The sequence below is a fragment of the Heterodontus francisci genome, chromosome 9 (assembly GCF_036365525.1).
Source record: "Heterodontus francisci isolate sHetFra1 chromosome 9, sHetFra1.hap1, whole genome shotgun sequence".
Taxonomy (NCBI): domain Eukaryota; kingdom Metazoa; phylum Chordata; class Chondrichthyes; order Heterodontiformes; family Heterodontidae; genus Heterodontus; species Heterodontus francisci.
The window spans coordinates 31163968-31184396 of NC_090379.1; positions in this window are offsets into that span (position 1 = coordinate 31163968).

Consider the following 20429-nt stretch of genomic DNA (forward strand, 5'->3'; position numbering starts at 1 on the left):
ACTTGTTAAAAAGGTCAAATATTTCCACCTATTAAGCTCCTTAATTCACATCATCAAATCTAATGTTCCTTTGGATGATTTATTTTACCACTTGCAAGTTAATTAAGATGTAAAAGATTGCTAAAAATCACATTAGTTTCATACATGCTAATTGTAACTAATTACCTCTCATTTACAACCCAAACAGCCTTAATGGCCATAGACTTGTGTTCTGCTGTATATAATTTATTCTGCAGGGAAATTTAAGGCTTCCTTTGATTGTTTTGCTTGTTAACCACAAATATGTTGACTCAAGAGAAGTTTGGAGTTCCAGAGAGATCCAAGCAAACTACAAGTCAGCAAGATCCACTGCAAAGACCAGGAACAGCCCAACAAAGTAAAAGTTCAGTTGCATTACAAAAATAAGTAAGCACGTTTGTTAAGGCTAATCCGCTTGGTCCTCCAAAAGAAGTGACTACTTAGACCACAAATACTCAAAGCCAGGCTTAGTTTTCCTGAGCAGTATCCCTTCAGCCTTTTTGATCTGTCATCTGAACTTCAGCTTTATTGGTTCATCATGCAGCTTTTACAGGTAGGTTTTCATTGGACAAGACCAACCCAATTAAGCTATTTCAGTCTGAGCATTTTATTACCCTTAGGTTGCTTGATCCTTGTTGAAGGCTCCTCTGAACAGTAGCACTATGGATCTTCACACCTCAATTACTACATGATAGAAAGGAATGAACACTGCAGGATTGTTTTGACAGACTCGTATAGTGCTACTTTCAAATGCAGATTTACTGACTAAAAATAGAACTGACATTTTACCATTATACAGAGAGTTCTTTGCTGAAAGATTTTTTTTCTTGACATTGTTGGCTGAACCAATCCCAAATTTCTTTTGGTGCCTGACTTCCAGCGTAACTCCGAATGCTCCCATACTGCTTTCAAGGTCAATGAGATTAGGGGATGCCTCTGTGAAGCTGCAAGTTCTTACATTGGGAGTTCCCATTTGCCTGGCTCAATTAGGACCTAATTAAGGAGTGAAAGATAGTGCACTGAGGGAGGTGAGGCCTCCCAAAGGGCACAGATAGGCTTCACCAAGGTGACCTGGAAGGGATGACAGGAGGCCAAGAGACATTCAATGACATTTGAGAAAAGGCTGCGCAACCTCTCCCAGCGATGAGTCGGTAACAGATTTTCTGGCTGCCAAAGTGACACCTGGGGAATACAAAATCCTGACCACAGAATCACAGAATCGTTACAGCGCAGAAGGAGATCGTTCGGCCTGTTGTGTCTGCACCAGCTCTCCAAAAGTGCAATTCACTCAGTTCCATTCCCCCGCCTTCTCCCTGTAACCCTGCACATTCTTCCTTTTCATATTACAGTCTAATTCCCTTTTGAATGCTTCAATTGAACCTTCTCCCACCACGTTCTCAGGCAGTGCATTACAGACCTTAACCAGTCTCTGTGTGAAAAAGCTTTTCCTTATGTCACTTTTGCTTCTTCTCCCAAATATTTTAAATCTGTGCCCTCTCGTTCTCGATCCTATCATGTGTGGGGACAGTTTCTCTCGATCTACTCTGTCCAGACCCCTCATTATTTTGAATACCTCTATGAAATCACCTCTCAGCCTTCTCCAAGGAAAACAGTCCTAACTTCTCCAATCTGTCTTCATAACTGACATTCCTCATCCCTGGAACCATTCTCGTGAATCGTATCTGTACTCTCTCCAATGCCCTCACGTCTTTCCTAAATGCGGCGCCCAGAACTGGACACAATATACTAGCTGAGGCTAAACTAGTGTCTTATACAAGTTCAACATAACTTCCTTGCTCTTGCCGCTATTAGTAAAGCCCAGGATACTGTATGCTTTATAAACTGTGCTCTCAATCTGTCCTGCCACCTTCAATGATTTATGTGCATGTACACCCAGGTCCCTCTGCTCCTGTACCCCCTTTAGAATTGTAATTTTATTCAAAAAGGGAGGGAGACAGAAATCAGAAAACCACAGGTCAGTTAGTTTAACATCTGTCTTAGGGAAAATTCTTCTTTGGCCTCCTTATCTCGAGAGACAATGGGTAAGCGCCTGGAGGTGGTCAGTGGTGTGTGGAGCAGCGCCTGGAGTGGCTATAAAGGCCAATTCTAGAGTGACAGGCTCTTCCACAGGTGCTGCAGAAATATTTGTTTGTCGGGGCTGTAACACAGTTGGCTCTCCCCTTGCGCCTCTGTCTTTTTTCTTGCCAACTGCTAAGTCTCTTCGACTCGCCACACTTCAGCCCCGTCTTTATGGCTGCCCGCCAGCTCTGGCGAACGCTGGCAACTGACTCCCACGACTTGTGATCAATGTCACAGGACTTCATGTCACGTTTGCAGACGTCTTTAAAGCGGAGACATGGATGGCCGGTGGGTCTGATACCAGTGGCGAGCTCGCTGTACAATGTGTCTTTGGGGATCCTGCCATCGTCCATGCGGCTCACATGGCCAAGTCATCTCAAGCGCCGCTGACTCAGTAGTGTGTATAAGCTGGGGATGTTGGCCGCCTCGAGGACTTCTGTGTTGGAGATACGGTCCTGCCACCTGATGCCAAGTATTCTCCGGAGGCAGCGAAGATGGAATGAATTGAGACGTCGCTCTTGGGTGACATACGTTGTCCAGGCCTTGCTGCCATAGAGCAAAGTACTGAGGACACAGGCTTGATACACTCGGACTTTTGTGCTCCGTGTCAATGCGCCATTTTCCCACACTCTCTTGGCCAGTCTGGACATAGCAGTGGAAGCCTTTCCCATGCGCTTGTTGATTTCTGCATCTAAAGACAGGTTACTGGTGATAGTTGAGCCTAGGTAGGTGAACTCTTGAACCACTTCCAGAGCGTGGTCGCCAATATTGATGGATGGAGCATTTCTGACGTCCTGCCCCATGATGTTCATTTTTTTGAGGCTGATGGTTAGGCCAAATTCATTGCAGGCAGACGCAAACCTGTCGATGAGACTCTGCAGGCACTCTTCAGTGTGAGATGTTAAAGCAGCATCGTCAGCAAAGAGGAGTTCCCTGATGAGGACTTTCCGTACTTTGGACTTCGCTCTTAGACGGGCAAGGTTGAACAACCTGCCCCCGATCTTGTGTGGAGGAAAATTCCTTCTTCAGAGGACTTGAACGCATGTGAAAGCAGCAGGGAGAAGAAAATCCCAAAAAGTGTGGGTGCGAGAACACAGCCCTGTTTCACGCCACTCCGGATAGGAAAGGGGTCTGATGAGGAACCACCATGTTGAATTGTGCCTTTCATATTGTCATGGAATGAGGTGATGATACTTAGTAGCTTTGGTGGACATCCAATCTTTTCTAGTAGTCTGAAGAGACCACGTCTGCTGACGAGGTCAAAGGCTTTGGTGAGATCAATGAAAGCAATGTAGAGGGGCATCTGTTGTTCGCGGCATTTCTCCTGTATCTGACGAAGGGAGAACAGCATGTCAATGGTCGATCTCTCTGCACGAAAGCCACACTGTGCCTCAGGGTAGACGCGCTCGGCCAGCTTCTGGAATCTGTTTAGAGTGACTCGAGCAAAGACTTTCCGGAAAATGATAGAAGCTATTATTAAAGACATTATAGCAGGGCTTTTAGAAAAATTCAAGGTAATCAGGCAGAGTCAACATGGTTTTGTGAAAGGGAAATCATTTTTAACCAATTTATTGGAGTTCTTTGAGGGGGTTACATGTGCTGTGGATAAAGGGGAACCGGTGGATGTATTGTACTTGGATTTCCAGAAGGCATTTGATAAGGTGCCACATCAAAGGTTATTGCAGAAAATAAAAGCTCATGGTGTATTGGCATATTAGCATGGATAGAAGATTGACTAGCTAACAGGAAACAAAGAGTAGGCATAAATGGGTCATTTTCTGGTTGGCAAGATGTAACGAGTGGTGTGCGACAGGGATCTGTGCTGGGGCCTCAACTTCTTACAATTTATATAAATGACTTAGATCAAGGGACTGAAGGTATGGTTGCTAAATTTGCTGATGGCACAAAGATGGGTAGGAAAGTAACTTGTGAAGAGGACATAAGGAGGCTACAAAGGGATATAGGTAGGTTAAGTGAGTGGGCAAAAACCTGGCAAATGGAGTATAATGTGGGAAACTGTGAAATTGTCCACTTTGGCGGGAAGAATAAAAAAGAAGCATATTATCTAAATGGTGAGAGATTGCAGAGCTCTGAGATGCAGAGGGATCTGGGTGTCCTAGTGCATGAATCGCAAAAGGTTATTGTGCAGGTACAGCAAGTAATTAGGAAAGTTAATAGAATGTTATTGTTTATTGCGAGGGGAAGGGAATACAAAAGTAGGGAGATTATGCTTCAGCTATAAAGGGCATTGGTGAGACCATATGTGAAGTACTGTGTACAGTACTGGTCTCCTTATTTAAAGAAGGATGTAAATGCATTGGAGGCAGTACAGAGAAGGTTTACCAGACTTATACCTGGAATGGGTGGACTGTCTTAGGACGATAGATTGGACAGGCTAGGCTTGTATCTGCTGGAATTTAGAAGAGTAAAACGTGACTTGATTGAAACATACAAGATCCTGAGGGGTCTTGACAGGGTGGATGTGGAACGGATGTTTCCCCTTGTGGGGGAATCTAGAACTAGGGGTCACTGTTTAAAAATAAGGGGTCGCCCATTTAAGACAGAGATGAGGAGAAATTTTTTCTCTCAGAGAGTCGTGCGTCTTTGGAATTCTCTTCCTCAAAAGGTGGTGGAAGCAGAGTCTTTGAATATTTTTAAGGTAGATAGATTCTTGATAAGCAAAGGGGTGAAAGGTTTTCGGGGGTAGGTGGAAATGTGGAGTAATCAGTTCAGCCATCAGTGGCATACTCCTGCTCCTAATTCATTTGTTCATATGTGCCCTTTATTTTATATTGTCTCTCCATGCTCTTCCTACCAAAATGAATCACTTCGCATTTCTCCACATTGAACTTCATCTGCCATATGTCTGCCCATTCCACCAACTTGTCTTTTGGAGTTCTACACTATCCTCCTCGCAGTTCACAATGCTTCCAAGTTTCATGTCATCTGCAAACTTTGAAATTGTGCCCCGTACATCAAGGTCTAAGTCATTAATATATACCAGGAAAAGCAAGGGTCTCAACACTGAACCTTCTTCCAGCCCGAAAAACATCCATTAACCGCCACTCTTTGTTTCCTGTCACTCAGCCACTTCCATATCCATGTTGCTACCATCACTTTTATTCCATGAGCTACAAATTTTCTCACAAGTCTGTTATGTGGCACTGTATCAAACACCTTTTGAAAGTCCATGTACACTACATCAATAGCATTGTCCTCATCAACCCTCTCTGTTGCCTCCTCAAAAACTCCAGCAAATCATTTAAACATGATTTTCCCTGAAGAATCCATGCTGACTTTCCTTAATTAACCTGCAATTGTCCATGTGACTATTAATTTTGTCCCAAATTATTTTTTCTAGAAGTTTCCCCACCACTGAAGTTAAACTGACTGGCTTATAGTTGCTGGGCTTATCTTTACATCCTTTTTTGAACAAGGGTGTAACATTTGCAATTCTCCAGTCCTCTGGCACCACCCCTGAGTCTAAAGAAGGCTGAAAAATTATGACCAGTGCCTCCACGATTTCCACCTCACTTCCCTCAGTATCCTTGGATGCATCTCATCCAATCCTGGTGTTTTATCCACTTTAAGGTCAGATAGCCTATCTAATACATCCTCTTTATCAAGTTTAAACCCTTCTAGTGTCTGAATTACCTCCTCTTTCACCTTTGCCTGGGTTGCATCTTCTTCCTTGGTAAAGACAGATGCAAAGTATTTATTTAATACCTCAGCAATGCCCTCTGTTTCCATGTGTAAATCCCCTTTATGGTTCCTAATCGACCCCACTCCTCCTTTTACCACCCTTTTACTATATATATGTCGAGAAAACTTTGGGATTTTCTTTGATGCCAACTTCCAGTCTATTTCATGCTCTCTCTTTGCTTCTCATGTTTGCTTTTTCACTTCCCCTCTGGACCTTCTATATTCAGCCTGGTTCTCAATAGTATTTTCTACCTGGCATCTGTCATAAGCACACTTTTTCTTCTTTGTCTTAATCTCTACCTCTTTTATCATCCAGGGAGCTCTGGATTTGTTTGCCCTACCTTTCCCCTTCGAGGGCACATACCTTGACTGTACCCAAACTATCTCTTCTTTGAAGGTAGCCCATTGTTCAGCTAATTGGTTTTCCTGCCAACTTTTGACTCCAGTTTATTCGCCCAAGCTCCGTTCTTACCCCATTGAAGTTGGCATTCCCCCAGTTAATTATTCTTACTTTGAATTGTTGTTTGTCCTTTTCCATAGTCAGCCTAAACATTATGATACAATGATCACTGTCTCCTAAATGCTCTCCTACTGATACTTGATCCACTTGCCCCACGTCATTCCCAAGAACCAGGTCTAGTAATGCCTCCTTTCTCATTGGACTAGAAATATACTGCTGTAGAAAATTGTCCTGAACACACTCTAGGAACTTTTGCCCCTCACTGCCCTTTACACTATTATTATTCCAGTCTGTGTTTGGATAATTAAAGTCCCCCATTATAACTATCCTATAATTTTTGCACCTCTGTAACTTCCTTGCTAATTTGTTCCTCCACGTCCTTCCCACTAGCTGGTGGCCAATAGACAACACTGAGCAATGTAATTGCACCTTTTTTGTTCCTTAACTCTAGCCAAATTGATTCTGTCCTCGACCCCTCTGGGATATCCTTTTTCTCCAGCACTGTAATGCTCTCCTTAATCAATACTGCCACCCCTCGCCCTTTTATCCCTTTCCTATCTTTCCTGAACACCTTGTAGCCAGGAATATTTAACACTCATCCTGCCCTTCTTTGAGCCAGGTCTCTGTTATAGACACAAGATCATATTTCCACAGAGCAATCTGCACCTGTATGTCACCACTCTTATGAACCACGCTCCGTGCATTCACATACTTGCACATTAACCTTAATTTAGACTTTATTACTTTCTCCCTTACTCTGACCCCACCTAATAAGTTACTATTCCCTACTCTAGTGCTATCTATCTCCCCCAGTATTCTGTGCACCTTGGTATTCCTCTCTGATATGTGCTCATGGTTCCCACACCCCTGACAAGTTACCAGTTTTCCTTCCCTCCAATCTGAGCTCCCGCTCAGGTTCCCATCCCTCTGACAATTTTGTTTAAACCCTCCCCAACAGCAGTAAAATATCTCCCTGCAAGGATATTAGTGCCAGTCCTGTTAAGATACAACCCGTACTTCTTGTATGGGTCCCACCTGTCCCAGAACTGGTCCCAATGGCTCAGAAATCTGATGCTCTCCCTCCTACACCAGTTCTCCAGCCATGTGTTCAATCACTCAATTCTCCTATTCCGATGCTCACTCACACTTGGGACTGGGAGTAATCCTGTGATTACTGCTTTTGAGGTCCTGCTTTTTAATCTCCTTCCTAGCTCCCTAAAATTTGCTTTCAGGACCTCAACCCCCTTCCTATTTGTCATTGATGCCAACGTGGACCACGACCTCTGGCTGTTCGCAGAAGAATGTTCTGTAGCCGTTCTGTGATATCCTTGAGCCTGGCACCAGGAAGGCAACACACCATCCTGGAGTCATGACAGCTGCAGAAACGCCTGTCTGTTCCCCTAACTAATGAATGCTCTATCACTACTGCTATTCCACTTTTCTTCCTCCCCTCCTGTGCAGCTGAGCCACCCATGGTGCCGCAAATTTGGCTCTGACTGCACTCTTCTGAGGAACCATCGCCCTCGCCAGTATCCAAAATGGAAAACCGATTAGCAAGCAAGATCGTCTCAGGGGACTCCTGCACTACCTGCCTGGTTCTCTTAGACTGCCTGATGGTCACCCATTCTCTATCTGCCTGCCCGGTCCTAACCTGTGGTGTGACCATCTACCTAAACGTGCTATCCATGTAGCTCCCTGCCTCGCGGATGCACCACAGTGGCTCCAGCCGCCGCTCAAGTACTGAAACCCAGCTTGTGCAGCCGGTGACACGTCCTGCAGATGTGTTTGTCTAGGCCACATGATGCATCCATGACTTCCCATATTCCACTCGGCTGAGCTGCCCTGCCATACCTTAACATTACAGACTATTTATTATAAGAAGAATAGCGTACCAGTTACTCACCAACTAGCTCCTTCCACTGTACCGGAGGAAGAACCAAATGCTGGTGGGTAAAAAATGGAGCACCTCCTCCCCTCTTCACCGAACTCACCACTCACCAAACTCATATGTCCACACTCTGCTTGCAATCTGCACTCTCTACATCGCTTTCCTCCATTAAGGCACTCCATAAAACCTACCTCTGACCAAACTTTTGGTCATCAGCTTTATATCTCCTTATTACGATCGCTGCCAGGTTTTGTTTTATAATGCTTCTGTGAAGCGCCTTGGGATGTTTTATTACATTAATGGCACTATATAAATATAAGTTGTTGGTCTCTTGTCTTTCAGGAGCAGGAAATCTAGATGGAGATATTTTCAAAGATGATCCTTCATATGCTCTCCACAACAAATTGATTTATTCCAGTCAGGGTGTAAGTTCTGACACAATAGCAACAGTGCAGGTTTTAATGGGTATCTCCTGATATTGGATTCTGTGTAGGCAATTAAAGCATGTGTACATTCACATAGAATTTAAACAGCCTTTTAATTCACTTCTGTTTAGAATAAGACAATGGTACCGTGTATACCCATTCCAAAAGAATGGAAATTAAGCAGTCTAGGGATGTTAACATGGGTAGCTTAGTTAGAAGGCAGCATTGGAAGTGGCTCCACTAACTTCCTTTCAGCTGTAAAATAGTGTAATTGAGCAAGGAACCCTGAAGAGCTAGAAAAAAAAAACTGTGAACTAATTATTTTTGCTTTGCAAACTAGAAGCCATTGACTCCTGGTTGGTAAATGTTTACTTTCACTTAATGCAAAATCTATCCATTAGATACTCAATCAGATACTTGTATGCTCAACCGAGACCAGAGGATTACCAACCTTCTCAGTTATTTGTCTCGAATGTCCATCAATAAGATCTATCTTTCTTTTCCAATACGTGGAATACTATTTGTGAGATGATTCACTGAAATTCATCCTTGGAACTAGACCAGCAACAGTTGTTTCATGGCATTAATACATTTTCAACAACATCAACAACTTATATTTATATAGCACCTTTAACATAATAAAACATCCCAAGATTCTTCACAAGAGCATTATAAAACTAAATATGACACCGAACCACGTAACGAGATATTAGGTCAGATGATCAAAAGCTTGATCAAAGAAGTAGGTTTTAAAGAGTGTTTTAAAGGAGGAAAGTGAAGTAGAGAAGTGGAGAGGTGTAGGTAAGGAATTCCAGAGCTTAGGGCCAGGACAACTGAAAGCATGGCCACCAATGGATGAGGGAAGACAGACACAACCCTGCTCAGCTGGGCAAAGATGCAGGGCCTCAGAAGTCACAGGAAATGAGGCTCTACCTAGACCAGCAGAAACAGATGGGCTCCCACATGCTGGATTTCCCTGACACAGTGCGGGGTTATGGGCAGAGATTGGAAGAGTCCATCCATCTCAAGTGCACCATCATGGCTCAGTCCTTTGAGTGCATGAGCTTCTCCACTGAAAGAGTGGTCAACCCCATGGAGCGCCATATGCAGTAGCACTCAGAGTGCATGCAGGAACTGCGTATTGACATACACAGGATGCATACCATACGATGTAATATAGACTGGTCAGTGGTGCTGACGGCACAGGGATGTTTGGAGGTAATGCCAGTTGCACCCCAGCTGGTGTTCCCTTCCAGCCATCTGGAGAACCAGCCAAGGACTGAGGATGTCACTGAAGAGGATGAGGATGCCACTCCTCACAGGGGGCCATCCTCAGCCTCCTTGGCCCCTCTGACAGAGGAAGCATCTGTGAAGCAGGGCCCAGTGATGGAGGCTGCCCCTGCAAAGATGTAGGTGCAGCAGCTCTGGAGGTGCCCCACAGAAACTTCCACAGTGAGGATGACCATCACGTGCTTCTCAGCCGCAGGCAGAGACAATTGAACAGGCTGCCTCCACCTCCTCCAGAGGCAGTACCATGAAGAAATGGCCGAGCACAGAGGCCACCACACCGGGCAGAGCACTGAGTGGCTCACTGGGGTGTCTTCTACCTGTAATTGTGCACTGTTTTCCTTTATGTGCAACATGTAAATATTGACACATGAAGCCAGACATGTGAGCCTCCTTTTATTAATGGCTGTACATCAAAAGAGGTGTGAAGTGGTACAGGCGAGCAAGGGTCTGTCTACCATGACAGTGAAACACCTGGGCAGATGTACATCCTTCACTGGCAGTCAGAGTTTACATGTTTCAGGTTATGTCTTCAATGGACGTGTTGGCACAGGTAGCTCAGCGTGAATTTCACACCATGCCGTTGCTCCTGGGTCAGAGAGGTTCAGCCAAAACGAGCCTGAATCGGATGATCCCCGATGTTGATGGCATCCCGACGAGACCGTCAAGCCCAGCGCTGCACCCGGCCATCACCTGTGCAGCTGGAGCACCATGGTGTTCAGCATCTGCTCCCTCCACCTCCTCTTCGTCCTCCTCTTCCACGTCCCACTCCTGCTCTTCATCCAATGAGCTATGTCCTTCCAAGGCTTCACCGTCTTCAAGTTGCACACCACTCTGGAGGGTCATGTTATGGAGAGTGAAGAACTGCAATAGCCTGGCTTGGCAGAGGAAGAAGGTATCATGGCACCTGTCAGGAAAGTGAGCGCACACATGGAGGAAGCTCTTGTGGTCGCAGACCAGCTGAACATTGAGGGAGTGGAAGCCTTGAGGGAGTAAATCTGACTGGCCGGTCAGTAGGTGCCTTGATGGCCACATGGGTGCAATCAATGATTCCCTGCACCTGAGAGAATCCAGCGATGGAGGCGAAACCCAATGGCCTCTGTGCCTGCGAGGCCCTGTCTGTCTGGAATTGAATGGACTGTCCAGCTCTGGGAAACAGGATATCAACGACCTGCGAGATGCAGTGGTGTGCAGCAGTTTGCAAGATGCCACCAAGGTCCACAGCTGATCCTTGGAAGGAGCCAGAAGCAAGAAGTTCAAGGCCACAGTGACTTTGAGGGCTACTGGCAGGGCATGGCGACCAGTGCTGAGAGGTCTTTGGTGACAACAGCACAAATGTATTTGATCATCCCTAGCAAAATTGGAGTCAATGGGGATCAGGGGAAAATACTCCACTGGTTGGAGTCATCTGCCATCTAGAACATAGAACATAGAACAGTACAGCACAGTACAGGCCCTTCGGCCCACGATGTTGTGCCGAACCTTTAACCTACTCTAAGATCAAACTAACTACCTACCCTTCATTCTACTATCATCCATGTACCTATCCAAGGGTCGCTTAAATGCCCCTAATGTATATGCTTCTACTACCACCGCTGGCAGCGCATTCCACGCACCCACCACTCTCTGTGTAAAGAACCTACCTCTGACATCTCCCCAAAACCTTCCTCCAATCACCTTAAAATTATGCCCCCTGGTGATAGCCCTTTCCACCCTGGGAAAAAGTCTCTGACTATCCACTCTATCTATGCCTCTCATCATCTTGTACCCCTCTATCAAGTCACCTCTCATCCTTCTTCGCTCCAATGAGAAAAGCCCTAGCTCCCTCAATCTTTCTTCGTAGGACATGCCCTCCAGTCCAGGCAGCATCCTGGTAAATCTCCTCTGCACCCTCTCTAAAGCTTCCACATCCTTCCTATAATGAGGCGACCAGAACTGAACACAATATTCCAAGTGTGGTCGAACCAGGGCCTTATAGAGCTGCAGCATAACCTCGCGGCTCTTAAACTCAATCCCCCTGTTAATGAAAGCCAACACACCATACGCCTTCTTAACAACCCTATCAACTTGGGTGGCAACTTTGAGCGATCTGTTGGCATGGACCCCAAGATCCCTCTGTTCCTCCACACTACCAAGAATCCTGTCTTTAAGCCTGTATTCTGCATTCAAATTCGACCTTCCAAAATGAATCACTTCACACTTTTCCAGGTTGAACGCCATCTGCCACTTCTCAGCCCAGCTCTGCATCCTGTCAATGTCCCGTTGCAACCTACAACAGCCTTCCACACTATCCACAACTCCAGCAACCTTCGTGTCATCGGCAAACTTGCTAACCCAGCCTTCCACTTCCTCATCCAAGTCATTTATAAAAATCACAAAGAGCAGAGGTCCCAGAACAGATCCTTGTGGAACACCACTGGTCACCGAGCTCCATGCTGAATACTTTTCATCTACTACCACCCTCTGACTTCTATGGGCCAGCCAATTCTGTATCCAGACAGCCAACTTTCCCTGAATCCCATGCCTCCTTACTTTCTGAATGAGCCTACCATGGGGAACCTTATCAAACACCTTGCTAAAATCCATACACACCACATCCACTGCTCTTCCTTCATCAATGTGTTTTGTCACATCTTCAAAGAATTCACTAAGGCTTGTGAGGCATGACCTGCCCCTCACAAAGCCATGCTGACTGTCTCTAATCAAACCATGCTTTTCCAAATAATCATAAATCCTGTCTCTCAGAATCCTCTCCAATAATTTGCCCACTACCGACGTAAGACTGACTGGTCTATAATTCCCAGGGTTATCCCTATTCCCTTTCTTGAACAAGGGAACAACATTTGCCACCCTCCAATCATCCGGTACTACTCCAGTGGACAGTGAGGACGCAAAGATCATCGCCAAAGGCGCAGCAATCTCTTCCCTCACTTCCCGTAATATCCTTGGGTATATCCCATCTGGCCCCGGGGACTTATCTGTCCTCATATCATTTAGAATTTCCAGCACATCCTCCCTCTTAACCTCAACCTGTTCGAGCATATCAGCCTGTTCCACGTTGTCCTCACAAACGTCCAGGTCCCTCTCACTAGAGAATACTGAAGCAAAGTATTCATTTAGGACCTCCCCTACCTCCTCCGACTCCAGGCACAAGTTCCCTCCACTATCCCTGATCAGCCCTACCCTCACTCTGGCCATCCTCTTGTTCCTCACATAAGTGTAGAACGCCTTGGGATTTTCCTTAATCCTACCCACCAAGACTTTTTCATGTCCCCTTCTAGCTCTCCTAAGTCCATTCTTCAGTTCATTCCTGGCTACCTTGTAACCCTCTAGAGCCCTGTCCGATCCTTGCTTCCTCAACCTTAAGTAAGCTTCCTTCTTCCTCTTGACTAGCTGTTCCACATCTCTTCTCATCCAAGGTTCCTTCACCCTACCATCCCTTCCCTGCCTCATCGGGACAAACCTATCCAGCAGTCGCAGCAAGTGCTCCCTAAACAACCTCCACATTTCTGTCGTGCATTTCCCTGAGAACATCTGTTCCCAATTTATGCTCCCCAGTTCCTGCCTAATAGCATTGTAATTCCCCCTCCCCCAATTAAATATTTTCCCATCCCGTCTGCTCCTGTCCCTCTCCATGACTATAGTAAAGGTCAGGGAGTTGTGATCACTATCACCGAAATGCTCTCCCACCGAGAGATCTGCCACCTGGCCTGGTTCGTTGCCAAGCACCAAGTCCAACATAGTCTCCCCTCTAGTCAGCCTATCTACATATTGAGTCAGGAAACCTCCCTGGACACACCTGACAAAAACTGCTCCATCCAAACTATTTGCACAAAGGAGGTTCCAATCAGTATTAGGGAAGTTGAAGTCACCCATGACAACAACCCTGTTACTTCTGCACCTTTCCAAAATCTGCCTCCCAATCTGTTCCTCAATGTCTCTGTTGCTATTGGGGGGTCTATAGAAAACTCCCAACAAAGTGACTGCTCCTTTCCTGGTTCTGACTTCCACCCATAATGACTCAGTAGACAAACCCTCCTCGACGACCTCCCTTTCTGCAGCTGTGATACTGTCCCTGATTAACAATGCCACTCCCCCATCTCTTTTACCTCCCTCCCTATTCCTTTTGAAACATCTAAACCTCGGAACATCCAACATCCATTCCTGCCCCTGTGATATCCACATCTCCGTAATAGCCACAACATCGTAGCTCCAAGTACTGATCCATGCTCTAAGTTCATCATCCTTATTCCTGACACTTCTTGCGTTAAAATAGACACACTTCAACCCATCATACTGGCTGCAACTTTGCCCTGTCAACTGTCTAACCTTCCTCACAGACTCTCTGCACTCGGTATCTGCCTGTTCAACAGCTACCCCATCCACTGATCCGTGGCTCCGGTTCCCATCCCCCTGCCAAACTAGTTTAAACCCTCCCGAAGAGCTCTTGCAAACCTCCCGCCCAGGATATTGGTGCCCCTCCAGTTCAGATGCAACCCGTCCTTCTTGTACAGGTCCCACCTTCCCCAGAAGGTATCCCAATGATGCACATATCTGAATCCCTCCCTCCTACACCAGTTCTGTAGCCACGTGTTCAGCTGCACTCGCTCCCTGTTTCTAGCCTCACTAGCACGTGGCACCGGTAACAATCCTAAGATTACTTCTCTGCTCATCCTGCCTTTCAGCTTCCAACCTAACTCCCTATATTCGCTTTTCAGGTCCTCGTCCCTTTTCCTAGCTATGTCATTGGTCCTGATATGTACCACGACCTCTGGCTGCTCCCCCTCCCCCTTAAGAATCCTGTGGACTTGATCTGAGACATCCCCGACCCTGGCACCCGGGAGGCAACATACCATCCAGGAGTCTCGTTCGCGACCACAGAATCTCCTGTCTGTTCCTCTACAAGGCACAAGCCAAGAGTGTCATGGAATACTCTCCACTTGCCTGGATGGACGCAGCTCCAACAACACTCAAGAAGCTCGACACAATCAAGGACAAAGCAGCTCGCTTAACTGGCACCCCATCTACAAACAGTCACTCCCTTCATCACTGACGCACAGTGGCAGCAGTGTGTACCATCTACAAGATGCTACTGCAGCAATGCACCAAGGCTCCTTAGATAGCACCTTCCAAACCCGTGACCTCTACCAAAAAGGACAAGGGAGTCAGATGCATGGGAACACCACCACCTGCAAGTTCCCCACCAAGCCACACAACATCCTTACTTGGAACTATATTGCCATTCCTTTACTGTCGCAGGGTCAAAATCCTGGAACTCCCTTCCTAACAGCACTGTGGGTGTACCTACCTCACATGGAATACAGCGATTCACCACCACCTTCTCAAGGGCAATTAGGGATGGGAAATAAATGTTGGCCTAGACAGCGATGGCCACATCCCATGAATGAATAAAAAAAACATTGCCTAGAGAGTCACAGTCTCCTGTGACACTGGTTCTCAGTCATCTCAAGGTACAAAGAACAAAGAACAGTACAGCACAGGAACAGGCCATTCGGCCCTCCAAGCCTGCGCCGATCTTGATGCCTGCCTAAACTAAAACCTTCTGCACTTCCAGGGACCGTATCCCTTCATTCCCATCCTATTCATGTATTTGTCAAGATGCCTCTTAAACGTCATTATCGTACCTGCTTCCACCACCTCCCCCGGCAGCAAGTTCCAGGCACTCACCACCCTCTGTATAAAGAACTTGCCTCGCACATCCCCTCTAAACTTTGCCCCTCTCACCTTGAACCTATGTCCCCCAGTAACTGACTCTTCCACCCTAGGAAAAAGCTTCTGACTATCCACTCTGTCCATGCCGCTCATAACTTTGTAAACCTCTATCATGTCACCCCTCCACCTCCGTCGTTCCAGTGAAAACAATCTGAGTTTATCCAACCTCTCCTCATAGCTAATGCCCTCCAGACAAGGCAACATCTTAGTAATCCTCTTCTGTACCCTCTCCAAAGCCTCCACGTCCTTCTGGTAGTGTGGCGACCAGAATTGCACGCAATATTCTAAGTGTGGCCTAACTAAAGTTCTGTACAGCTGCAGCATGACTTGCCAATTTTTATACTCTATGCCCCGACCAATGAGGGAAAGCGTGCCGTATGCCTTCTTGACTACCTTATCCACCTGCGTTGCCACTTTTAGTGACCTGTGGACCCGTATGCCCAGATCTCTCTGCCTGTCAATACTCCTAAGGGTTCTGCCATTACCTGTATACTTCCCACCTGCATTAGATCTTCCAAAATGCATTACCTCACATTTGTCCGGATTAAACTCCATCTGCCATTTCTCCGCCCAAGTCTCCAACCGATCTATATCCTGCTGTATCCTCTGACAATCCTCATCACTATCCGCAACTCCACCAACCTTTGTGTCGTCCGCAAACTTACTAATCAGACCAGCTACATTTTCCTCCAAATCATTTATATATACTACAAAGAGCAAAAGTCTCAGCACTGATGCTTGCGGAACACCACTAGTCACATCCCTCCGTTCAGAAAAGCACCCTTCCACTGCTACCCTCTGTCTTCTACGACAGAGCCAGTTCTGTATCCATCTTACCAGCTCACCTCTGATCCCATGTGACTTCACCTTTTGTACTAGTCTGCCATGAGGGACCTTGTCAAAGGCTTTACTGAAGTCCATATAGATAACAGCCACTGCCCTTCCTTCATCAATCATCTTTGTCACTTCCTCAAAAAACTCAATCAAATTAGTGAGACACAACCTCCCCTTCACAAAACCATGCTGCCTCTCGCTAATACGTTTGTTTGTTTCCAAATGGGAGTAAATCTTGTCCCGAAGAATCCTCTCTTATAATTTCCCTACCAGTGATGTAAGGCTCACCGGCCTATAATTTCCTGGATTATCCTTGCTACCCTTCTTAAACAAAGGAACAACATTGGCTATTCTACAGTCCTTTGGGACCTCACCTGTAGCCAATGAGGATGCAAAGATTTCTGTCAAGGCCCCAGCAATTTCTTCCCTTGCCTCCCTTAGTATTCTGGGGTAGATCCCATCCGGCCCTGGGGATTTATCTACCTTAATGCTTTGTAAGACACCCAATACCTCCTCCTTTTTGATAATGAGATGACTGAGACTATCTACACTCCCTTCCCTAGGCTCATCATCCACCAAGTCCTTCTCTTTGGTGAATACTGATCCAAAGTATTCATTTAGTACCTCGCCCATTTCCTCCGGCTCCACACATAGATTCCCTTCTCTGTCCTTGAGCGGGCCAACCCTTTCCCTAGTTACCCTCTTGCTCTTTATATTTGTATAAAAAGCCTTGGGATTGTCCTTAATCCTGTTTGCCAATGACTTTTCATGACCCCTTTTAGCCCTCCTGACTCCTTGCTTAAGTTCCTTTCTACTGTCTTTATATTCCTCAAGGGATTTGTCTGTTCCTAGCCTTCCAGCCCTTACGAATGCTTCCTTTTTCTTTTTGACTAGGCTCACAATATCCCGCGTTATCCAAGGTTCCCAATACTTGCCAAACGTATCCTTCTTCCTCACAGGAACATGCTGGTCCTGGATTCTAATCAACTGACATTTGAAAGACTCCCACATGTCAGATGTTGATTTACCCTCAAACAGCCGCCCCCAATCTAAATTCTTCAGTTCCTGCCTAATATTGTGATAATTAGCCTTCCCCCAATTTAGCAGCTTCACCCGAGGACTACTCTTATCCTTAGTTTTAGTTTAGTTTAGAGATACAGCACTGAAACAGGCCCTTCGGCTCACCGAGTCTGTGCCGACCATCAACCACCCATTTATACTAATCCTACACTAATTTCATATTCCTACCTCATCCCCACCTGTCCCTATATTTTTCCCTACCACCTACCTATACTAGGGGAAATTGCTATGGCCAATTTACCTATCAACCTGCAAGTCTTTGGCATGTGGGAGGAAACCGGAGCACCCGGAGGAAACCCACGCAGACACAGGGAGAACTTGCAAACTCCACACAGGCAGTACCTGGAATTGAACCCGGGTCCCTGGAGCTGTGAGGCTGCAGTGCTAACCACTGCGCCACTGTGCCGCCCACAAGTACCTTAAAACTTATGGAATTATGGTCACTGTTCCCGAAATGCTCCCCTACTGAAACTTCGACCACCTGGCCGGGCTCATTCCCCAATACCAGGTCCAGTACGGCCCCATCCCTAGTTGGACTATCTACATATTGTTTCAAGAAGCCCTCCTGGATGCTTCTTACAAATTCTGCCCCATCCAAGCCCCTAGCACTATGTGAGTCCCAGTCAATATAGGGGGAGTTAAAATCACCCACCACTACAACCCTGTTACCTTTACATCTTTGCAAAACGTTCCACCTTTAGTGATAGATTCTAAACTGAGCGTATGACCTCTGTGTCCTTCCTGCCTCTTGTCCCTCTCCTCTGCCCTCCTGATGCCCAGGGCTCTGCCCTTCATATGGACGGTGTTGCTCCTCATTGCCACTCGAACCAAAATCTGGGATTTGTGCCCCCAATGCCAGCTGCTGCCTTCCTGGTGCTCAGGTGGTCCCCAATATGTTTGGAAGCCTTGCCTCCTCCTCTTATGCTCGTGTGATGTTGGGTGGGTGATGACACCCTGCATTGCCCGAACATGCAGTCAACACTCTCTCCGCAACATGTGCTGACCTGATGGCACCTGTTTCCCAATGGCTGAATCCTCTCTGTGCCATTCACCCTTTCATGGGGCCCAGCTAATTCCCTAGGGAGCCATGACTGGCTCCCCGCTGTGTGTTCACTTCCATTCAGCTGGTCTGCCCCTGACAGCACATGCAGCCCATGTAACCCCGTGAAAATCAGAACATGCTCTTTAACGAGGTCTCAATGAGCTCTTTAACAATGTTAATTAGCTTTCGCAATGGAGCGGGCGGGACCGCAGGGCCGCCCTCCCACCACCCTGGTGAAACTCGCCAATGCCAAGAGCGGCATTGGTAAATCAGCAAGCGTCGGTATTTTCGTACCCCACCTGCCTCCGGTGGTACCTGAAAATTCAGCCCATGGAGTTACTCAGAGGGGAAAGCACAGCTAACTGAGCTGAGCTAGCAAACAGAGAATCATACAACTTAATGAAGTGGGTGAAAGGTATGTAACTTTTTATTCTGTTAGTTTGCTAAGACTATAATTAATCACATTATGCATATTTTTCAGCAGAGACGTAAATTGCATGTAATTTTTCTATCATTTCACGCATAGATTATTTTATGCCTATTTTTGTACCCATTGAGGAAATACAGTCAGACCAATTTTACTGTGACCCGCAAGTACAGATCAGCCGAAACCCACATGTCCTCCACAATCAAAAGTCTTCTCAAATACTATCTCATTGATCCTCTCGTTGGTTTTCTCTTGCCCCTCCCCCCTTACCTTCTTTACTTACTTAAGTATTTTACCTCTGCAAAATACTTAAAGAGCAGATATTATACATGTCAACTTCACTGGACTGCATTAGGTAGAAGATCACTGCAATGGATCCTTGGAATTAACCTCCTTGCTGCATCCACAATCAAAACATGAGCAGAGATACTACAAGGCCTATTCAATCACCAGAAATATTATTGAACATACTATTGACATAGAATTACAGAACGTTACAGGATAGAACCACAGCATTAAGTCCATTAAGTTTGTGCTGGTGTTCTCCACCTGAGCCACTTAGTCTAATCTGATTCTCCTCGTGCTTCCCATATCCTTTAATATTCCTCTTCAAAAACAACTATCTAACTCCCTTTTAGATAGATTTATGGACTTTGCTTCAACAATGGTTTGTAACAGAGAATTCCACATTCTAACTATTTTCTAACAACCACCACTGCCCCGACCTCCTTAATTCTTTTTGTGATTATTTTATATTTGTTCCTTCCTCAATAACTTACTGATCAGTGGCAGCAAGCTAAAGCTACTTACTTTATCATAACTCTTAATCTTGAAGACCTCGATCAGTAACACCTTAATCGTTTCAGCATTTAGTAAAAGAACCTTAATTACTCAAGTCTGTTTTCATAATCCTATCCCACTGCCCACTCCCATCCCCCAACCCTTTCACCATGAAACACTTCAGAGGTCTGAGGAGGTGCAACTAACTGTTCATTCATGTCGACAGAGATTCAAGAATGGACACCTCAGTCCTTCTAGCTCAATCTTACAGGGTACTTTGCACTGACTCAATGAGTTCTGAGGATGAACCTACTCAGACAGCAATAATGTTTTATGCACCGATCCTATGAGTTTAGTCATGCATTGTGACTGATTTGATGTAATGTATTCATGCTCACTATTCACATTTGCCCGGGTGTGCATCGTTGCCCTAGTGCTTGTCAAAAGTGGTAAGAGTGACATTGTGCTGTGAGGTGCTGATTTGCTCAGGGACATTGGCTACTATAAGGTACTATACAAATACAAATAATTGGTTAAGAGACTTCTGTATGACCATAGGTTGAGTTATAACTTGCTGCTTGTAACTGTCCCGTACTGAAGCATAGCCATGCATGGAAAATATTCAGTAGATTGTTATCTCATGGCACAGGATAAATTTCTATCAATACTTAGAT